The 8,977-nt window shown below is 32.7% G+C and overlaps 1 pseudogene; it reads left to right on the plus strand.

Annotated features, from left to right (window-relative positions):
- Nucleotides 1-3,326: 3,326 nt before the first annotated feature.
- LOC134232000 (uncharacterized) lies at nt 3,327-8,843 on the plus strand (annotated as a pseudogene).
- Nucleotides 8,844-8,977: the final 134 nt, after the last annotated feature.

Genomic DNA, 8,977 nt, shown 5'->3' on the forward strand with positions numbered 1-8,977 from the left:
ATTAGGGATGTTCTTTCTCATTTGTACCACTATTACAATTTAATGTTTCTGCATTTGTAATTACAGTTAAACCTCGTATTCTCATTACTGATATCTCAAATACTGATGTCGAAAATCCAAACCTCTTAATCTTTAAGTACATGTATTTTATCCTCAGTATCTTGAATCTTCAGATAGAAGTTTTATTCTTGGTCCCATCGAGTTCCATATAATAATGTTTGACTGCATGTAGACGAAATTTTTCTAATGTGTAGAAAGCATAAAGAAACACAGATTTCTCTTACTCACAGGCTGAGTAATTTTAATGCATATAGATAACCTTATAAAATATATGTTAACTAAATGCTTTTACAAAATCAACCTGATTCTTTGTTACAAAAATGGCACTGGTAAATGAATGCACATGCATAGGCACCAGAGAAAGAAAAATGTACACATGAAATGATGATGTGAGTATTCATCAACTGCCGATGTCTTTTTAAAATAAAAATGTCATGACAGGTGAATCAGTCCATAACGTACAAAATAAACACATAATTGCTTCTTATATAAAATCTTCCTGTTGACTGCAAAAAATATGCCATGAGACATGTAACAAGAACATGGACACCCTTGTGCAAGAAAATTATTCTTATTAAATTATATAGTATATTCATGTATTTATGCTATTCGTACTAATAAATATATATTGCTTTTGAAATGCAAAACAAACTTATTTATTTGTAAACAATATTTTATTCACAAAACATCTGTTTATGAGATACTTGGATGCAGGCACAGCTTATTTTAGCCCTCTTCCTAAAACAGGAAAAATACAATCATGACTGGAGTTTTTATTAATCAAATCCTCAGTGCACCATTGACTCCTTAAATAATTGAATTCCAGTTTTACTCCCTTTTTCATGTCACATGATGTGATCAGGGGTACAATAGGGCTACATTTTCTCTACTCAGTTTCTCTGTTTTGGTTTCCTTTATAACCAACAATTTTTTTCTTTACCTTGAATGTCTAAAATAATTATCAGAGATTCCTCAAACGATTAATTTTTCCTCTCTTGCATCAAACAACATTTTCCATTTTCCTTCATTCTAATTTGGCATTTTATATCTTGTTGTTTTTATTGTAACTATCAATTAGAAAAGCAAAAGAAAAAATAGAAGATCGACCTCCATTTCTTCCGTTTTAAAACACTGTAGGAATTTGAATTTTTAGGAGACGATGTACCTGAGGGTTAATTGCAAGGTCTCAATACAATGAAATGTTATAAAACTTACACAAATGTGTGAAAGATCTAGGTTGGCCTTTCTTGACTTGAAGGAATTAAGATTGTGATGCCATACTTATTAAATTAAAGGTACAGTGCACTGGAAAGAAAATTATTAATCTGAATGTGTTTTACTTAACACTTTCAACTTTATAATTACGCACAAGGGTCCGTAATAAATGTTATTCTTCGTATTACCTTCTAAGAAGTGTCTTATCCCTTAATCTCAGCGAGATTTCGTAGGGACTGAAAATTTTCGCCTGGTGTCCTGCGATGGGGGATACTAACTTCATATATATGTATGTTATTTTTAAACCTATAACCTATAACAATTAAATTTCTTATCATGTCATATCAAAAAATAACATTTTATGATCATACATCTCAAGTTTCATGATGATATCACATTTAATAAGAAAATTATAAAGGAATAAAGAAAGCATGTAAGTGTACATCGGCGCACGAAAGCAAGCGTAATTTACGTCTCTTATAACGTCATGATCTATTTTTCTGCTTCAAACTCGTCTGTTAACATCCAATATCTTTTTTTAAGTGAAAAAAACACTGTTGACTTTGTGATTTATTTAAATTCACTACTGTCCAGGTTTTTTGTGGATTGCTTTTTATCAGATTCAAATTTTCAGTCGTAGTTTAGTCGAAAGATACCTTTAATTGTAGACAGCAAAGAATACACAATGTTTGACTCATTCGTGAGCCAGAACGTTGCCCAATTTCTCGTTTAACAAACAGTACTCTACTTTTTACATGTGGTAACCATTCTTGGTACAGAGAATGAATTATTATTGAATCTCATAGCATTTAAAAACATTTTATTAGAATCTAGTGTGTAATGTCTCTTCTGTACTCTTTTTTCCCGTCTCTGATGTATAAACCATATCATTGAAAGCAATTTATTACATCCCTGTGCGCCGGGTACGCGTTTCACGACATCATTTTCATCAAAATCAATTCCGACAATACTTTACGAATTATGACTTCAATTGTCTGATTTTAATGCAATTTATATGAAAATTTGACATGTTATTAAAATTTCGATTCCTGTTTCACTGATTTAAATTTGAGTTTAACGTTTTATATAGTACTAAAGAAATAAATGCAAATGTAATAGCTATATGCATAAGTTATTCCCAATTTTGTTCGTGTGCCGACAGACCATATCGGCCATCATATAAATCGTCCCAATATTAAACATATGAAAGATATATATTTAAAAATTCACAAATTTAAAGAACATTGAATAAATATTATTACTACGCAAAATTTGGATAGCATTGGTTGCATGTTAACAAAGTTATAAACATTGTCCACAACTTTTTGGGACAACCCTCGTATATAACGTCTCTATCAGAAAATGTCATCAAAAGCAACAGGAATTTATAATATGTGCAGGAAACGTAATTGATAACTTGAATTATATTTGTTGAGTAGGAAGTTCAACTTTTTGATCGAAATTTGATTATTCAGTAAGGAAGTTTCCAGATATTTTCTAAGCGGATATCGAGTTAAAGGATAAGTTAAGAGTTCTCATTTTGTATAAGTGGTCTTCACATCACGATTTAAACTTTAAAAACATCTACAATATTATTATCACTGGTCAAATTAAAATTGTAGATGTCTGAGTTTGCAAAAAATGGAACATACAGACAGGATGAACAGCTAACCGACGAATTACTCATATCATTCTACCAATGTGAGACAAGATTTCAAGTGAGTACAACGGTAATTATATCATAATATAATTCATTATAGAAACTGTTCTTGCAAATCTCTTTTCGGTTCGTATAGAGTCATGGTAATTTTTCAAAAGGTCATTTCCATTTCCAATCTAACCTAAAATTGAAACTCGAATTAGTTAAGTCTGTAAATATGCAATAAAGTTGTGAAAAATAGATTCCAACATTAATGAAGTTTATTTTAAAAACAATATTCCATGTATATGTACCTTAATTATACAGTCAAATACAAGAAAGTAATATTCAAGAGTTATATTCATTGACTACCCAAATAATTATTACTAAATCAAAATTCAGGATTAATTTTAAGAACAAAACAATTCTTTATTTATAGAACTTGTACAGAAACTATGGATCCCCACCTCAGTGCCCAGGATGTGATCAGATGTGACCTTTGTGAGACAGCTATAGTACAGATGTACTGTGATTTCTGTCATGTCAACCTCTGTAAACCCTGTATTGGAGAACATATTGCTAATGAATATGACAAACATAAAATTGTCCCATTCCAACAAAGAAAATCAACCTTGATACATGTATATCCAAAGTGTGCAACACATTCAACCAAATCATGTGATTTACAATGCAAGGAATGTAACTTTCCTGTTTGCTCCTTATGCTCTGCATCAAAACAGCATAAAGGACACAATTTCTTGGTCCTCGCAGAATTATACGACTCCAAGAAAAATGATATCGCAAAAGATACAGAGGAATTACAAAACATTATTTCTCCTACATACAAAGAAATCACAAACGATCTAGAGACACAGATAACTAACTTGGATGGAGAATATTACAAACTTACAACAGCAGTGACAGAACGTGGAAAATAATGGCACAGATAAATTGACAATGTCATCAATGCTATGAAAAAAGAAATAGATGATTTTAAAACAAAACACCTTGACATTCTGAAGAAACATGCAGAGGAAATCAAACAATTACAATCTCTTATTGAACAAACTCTGCTCAACCTGAAAGAAATAGAAGAATCAAATGAAGTGTCCATTACCATGAAATACAGCTCCAGAAACAAAGAATTCAGCAAACTTCCTCCCAAATTGATCGTATCACTGCCCATTTTTAATGCTAAACCAGTGGAGAGAGAACAGCTCTACAAGTTGTTTGGATCTCTAGCACCATTATCTACCACAACAGAAGAAAATGACTACAAATTGAAGAAACCGGAGACATCAAACAGAGAAATGCTAGAAGAACCAGAACTTATCACTACTATAGATACTGGGTATGAAAACCTCCGTAGTGTTACCTGTCTCAGTGAAGAAGAAATCTGGACATGTGGAATGGTCAGTGAAATGAAATGCTTTAACATTCAAGGCTCACATGTCAAGACAATAACAAAAGAATCAGAGGGAGCACCAAATGATATAGCAGTGACAGCTGATGGAGATCTAGTATACTCTGATGGGAAGAAAGGGACTATAAATAAGGTTACGAATGAAAAGACAGAAGAGATAATCATAATACAGGACTGGACACCTTCAAAACTCTGTGTCACCTCCTCTGGTAATCTTTTGGTTACCATGTTCAGTCGTGATGAAAAACAATCCAAGGTTGTCCGTTACTCAGGCTCCACAGAGAAACAAACCATCCAGTTTGATGAGGAGGGTAAACCTCTGTTTTCAGGAAATAAGAAAATTAAGTACACCAGTGAGAACAGAAACCTGGATATCTGTGTGGCTGACTGGGAAGCTGGTGCTGTTGTAGTTGTCAACCAAGCTGGAAAACTCCGATTTAGATACACTGGTCATCTTCCTACTATAAAGAAGAAACCATTTGAACCCTTTGGCATCACAACAGACAGCCAGAGTAACATCCTGACAGCAGACGATGATAACCACTGTATCCACATCCTAGACCAGGATGGAGTATTCCTCCGTTATATAGATAACTGTGATCTGAAGGATCCATATGGTTTATGTGTGAATAAAAATTATTTGTTTGTTGCTGAATGGTAAGGAAAGGTTAAGAAAATTAAATACCTTGAATAGAGATACATGTATATGCTTGTGAAAAGGTGGTCATTATGGGTCTATAATGTAAATAAATTTAAAATATTTCATTTCGTAATCTAAAATTTCATTGTAAACAAAAGTACATGTATTTTTTTCTTCAAGTTACCAGAAGATGAGATGGGGGTAAATGTAGACTATATTGTATTAATATCAAGATACTTTCCGAGCAATTTGAAATTTTTATGAAAGGATGTTACATCGTTATAATAAGGATGAAATATTGGATATACATCATGTACATTGAAATCATTTCGTATTAAAGGGGGAGGAAATAAGCACCTCCTTCAAATTTACCTGGTCTTAGAACCTCTGTCAATCATCTGAAATTAAGCCTGGGATTGGATACTTTGATTTGATTGACATTTAGTTGACTGCTGTTGTGTATATCTTGTGTACCTTGTCTGGAGATCGTACCGACCATCGAATTAACTTTCAGTCTTTTGATGCCTACCGCTTATGCCAACGTGATAAAGAAGCAATCAAATCGTGTTTTTTTTTAATTCATTAGAATATGCCCTAAATAATATAATCAATTTATCAAATAATTAAATAAATGACAAGAAAATCATGGCTATATAATATATATTATAAATTTAATTTTAAACGGGGGGGGGGGGGGGGGGGGGGGGGGGGGTCATATCACTATTATACATGTAATTGATAATTTTAATTTCCGTGTCAAAACAAACGTTAACGTACATTTATTCCTCCATTAATTAACAAAATAAACTGACCTACGTTTAAAGCCAGTATCATGGAATTAAATAAATTTATTTTTTAAAACAAGTATGACAACATTGTAACATTGTTCATGAGTCAAGCGAATTTATATTTATAAGACAAACCTGTACGTGCTGCTTTTCTTCGAGACCTGCATTAATATTATGGTGACGAAGTTACGGTATAATAATAAGTTTTAGAAGAGAAATTACTCGGAATATAACATATTGCTTTGTATTTAATGTTTGAAATTAAGAATGAATCCCGAAACTACGGAAAGAAAAAAGAAACGATTCAGATGATTCTTTTCCCGTTTCATAGCTGTCGGTGAATCAACCTCAGTCCGAAGCCCTGGCCATTTTGACATGCGTTATGGAGAAATCAAGTAGGGTTTATTTTAAAAAGATATTTATTTAGACAATAATATTTCTACTTCAACATTTTATTCTCAAAACATCGTTTCTAAGTTTCATTGTTATTTACCGAGATATTGTTTTATGATTCACTTTCTCTTTCGTTTTGCTTAGACGACGTGTAATTTGAATTACTTCTCTTTTTGTCGCCAGATTACAACGACAGATTTTGGGGATAAATATATTCTCTTTATATCACTTCATTAAGAAACACACTGTATATAAAAAATGTCGAATAATTAAAAATATCGATTATTTTAAAAGAAAGAAATTGAGAAGGATTCTGTCTGTAACAAAAAATGCTTTATTTCGCATTTCAGTTCATGAGCTAAACATGAAAAAAAACGGCCTCGGTTTACAAAGTCGTAGGAAAACGCATACAGGTAATACACTCAGGGTCTCAGGTAACATCCTGTGTATATAGGTAGTATACACAAGCCAGCGTCGTTCCCTCGGGGCTTCTCAGCCGCTTCGATTAAGCTCCACCCCACACCAAACTAACCTGAGGAAAACCGTACGGTTGAAAACCTCGGCCTTTAAGAATAATTCTTTCTTAAGTTCAAAGTTAAAGACATTGTAAATACTCAGTAGATGCTGTATATTATGCTTTTAGTGTGTATATTTGTAGCAATTTTTGTCATATTTAAGACAGTTATTATCATGGAATATAAAATAAGTTGATTTTATTTTTGCTATAGATTAATTAATTGGGAGAGTTAAATTCTTATATAATTCGATTGTGGGTTATGATGCCTTAAACACATGACCTGTTTTTATAAGTACTTCAGGGCTCTTCCAGTGCAAATGATTTTAAATCAAAGAAAGGCAAGAAAAAATTATACACGAGGTATGAAGTGTGCAACACTAAATATTTATATATATCATATCAACATATCTCTGCCTATTTTTAATGCTAAACCAGTAGATAGAGAACAGCTGTACAAGTTGTTTGGATTTCTAGCACCATTATCTACCACAACAGAAGAAAATGGCTACAAACTGGAAAAAAAAACCCAGAAACAACCAGAGAACTGCTGGAAGAACCAGAACTTATCACTACTATAGATACTGGGTATGAAAACCTCCGAAATGTTACCTGCCTCAGCGAAGTGGAGAAGTCAGTGATATGAAATTCTTTAACATTCAAGGCTCACATATCAAGACAATAACAAAAGAATCGGGGACATATCCGAATGATATCGCAGTGATAGGTGATGGAGATCTAGTATACTCTGATGGGAAGGAAAAGACTGTTAATAAGGTTACGAATGGAAAGACAAAGAAGATGATCAGACTACAGGACTGGACACCTACACAACTCTGTGTCACCTCCTCTGGAGATCTCCTGGTAACCATGTACAGTTATGATAAGACACAATCCAAGGTTGTCCGTTACTCGGGCTCCACAAAAAAACAAACAATCCAGTTTGATGAGGAAGGTAAATCTCTCTATTCAGGAAATAGCAAAATTAAGTACATCAGTGAGAACAGAAACCTGGATATCTGTGTGGCTGACAGTGAAGCTGGTGCTGTTGTAGTTGTCAACCAAGCTGGAAAACTCCGATTTAGATACACTGCTCATCTTCTCACGATAAAGAAGGAACCATTTAAACCTTATGGCATCACAACAGAGTGCCAGAGTCAGATCCTGACAGCAGACTACCATAACCACTGTATCCACATCCTAGACCAGGATGGACAATTCCTCCGTTATATAGATAACTGTGATCTGAAGGATCCATATGGTTTATGTGTGAATGAAAATTATATGTTTGTTGCTGAATGGGGAGGAAAGGTTAAGAAAATTAAATACCTTAAATAGAGATACAGTGTATATTATGTAAATGCTTGTGAAAATGTGGTCATAATGGGTCTTTTTTTTATATATTTGAAATATTTATTTTGTGAGATAATATTTCATTGCAAAGAATATTTTTTCTTCAAGTTTTCAGAAGATGAGATGTGGAAAATGTAGACTACATAAACATAATAAATATCAAATTATTTTTAGATAATTTGATGAAATTTTTATGAAAGGATGTTACATTGTTATAACAAGGATACAATATTAGATAAACATTGAGATCATGATATGCTGGTTTTCATTTGAATTGAATGGAATTAATTGTCACTTCTTATTCAAAATAATTCCTTCTTAAGTTTATACATGTAGGTTCAAGACATTGTAAATAGATGCCGTATATTATGCTTTAAGTGCGTATGTTTGTACCAACTTTTGTAATATTTAAGACAATTCTGTAAACGTATTACATTTAGCGGTGTATTTTATTTAGCGATTTTGGTGGAAAGAAGAGTCTGCTAATTCATGCACATCGCTAAATGTCTTATTAACATTTATAGCTATGCGTAGCACATTCAGACAGTATTAAATCAAATCTACACTAACTTGTTGAAAATTGAATTTCCGCCAAATATCGTAGTTGCCAAATGTAATAAATTTACAGTATTATCATAAAATATAAATTTGTTGATTTTATTTTTGCTATAGATTAAATACATGTATCAAGGGTAATTTGGTATTCTATGTAGAAAATTAAGGACTGAAAGTTGAAGTTGGACTCTAACCCCCATCCCCGCATGAAAGATGATTTTCAAGTTTAGACAACTTTTAACGGAATATCAAATCAATTACAAGTAAATGCTGTAGGTGCCTAGGAACGGAGTCCACCTCTCTATCTACACCTAGTTTTTTTTTCAAAGTGAAAAAAAGTGGCGATAACTACAGGTGATTTAAATTTTAAAACATCCACAATAACACAAATCCGTAA

The sequence above is a fragment of the Saccostrea cucullata genome, unplaced genomic scaffold, assembly GCF_032062105.1.
Source record: "Saccostrea cucullata isolate Sc308-1 unplaced genomic scaffold, CSIRO_AGI_Scuc_v1 ctg4504, whole genome shotgun sequence".
In the NCBI taxonomy this organism is placed as follows: Eukaryota; Metazoa; Mollusca; class Bivalvia; order Ostreida; family Ostreidae; genus Saccostrea; species Saccostrea cuccullata.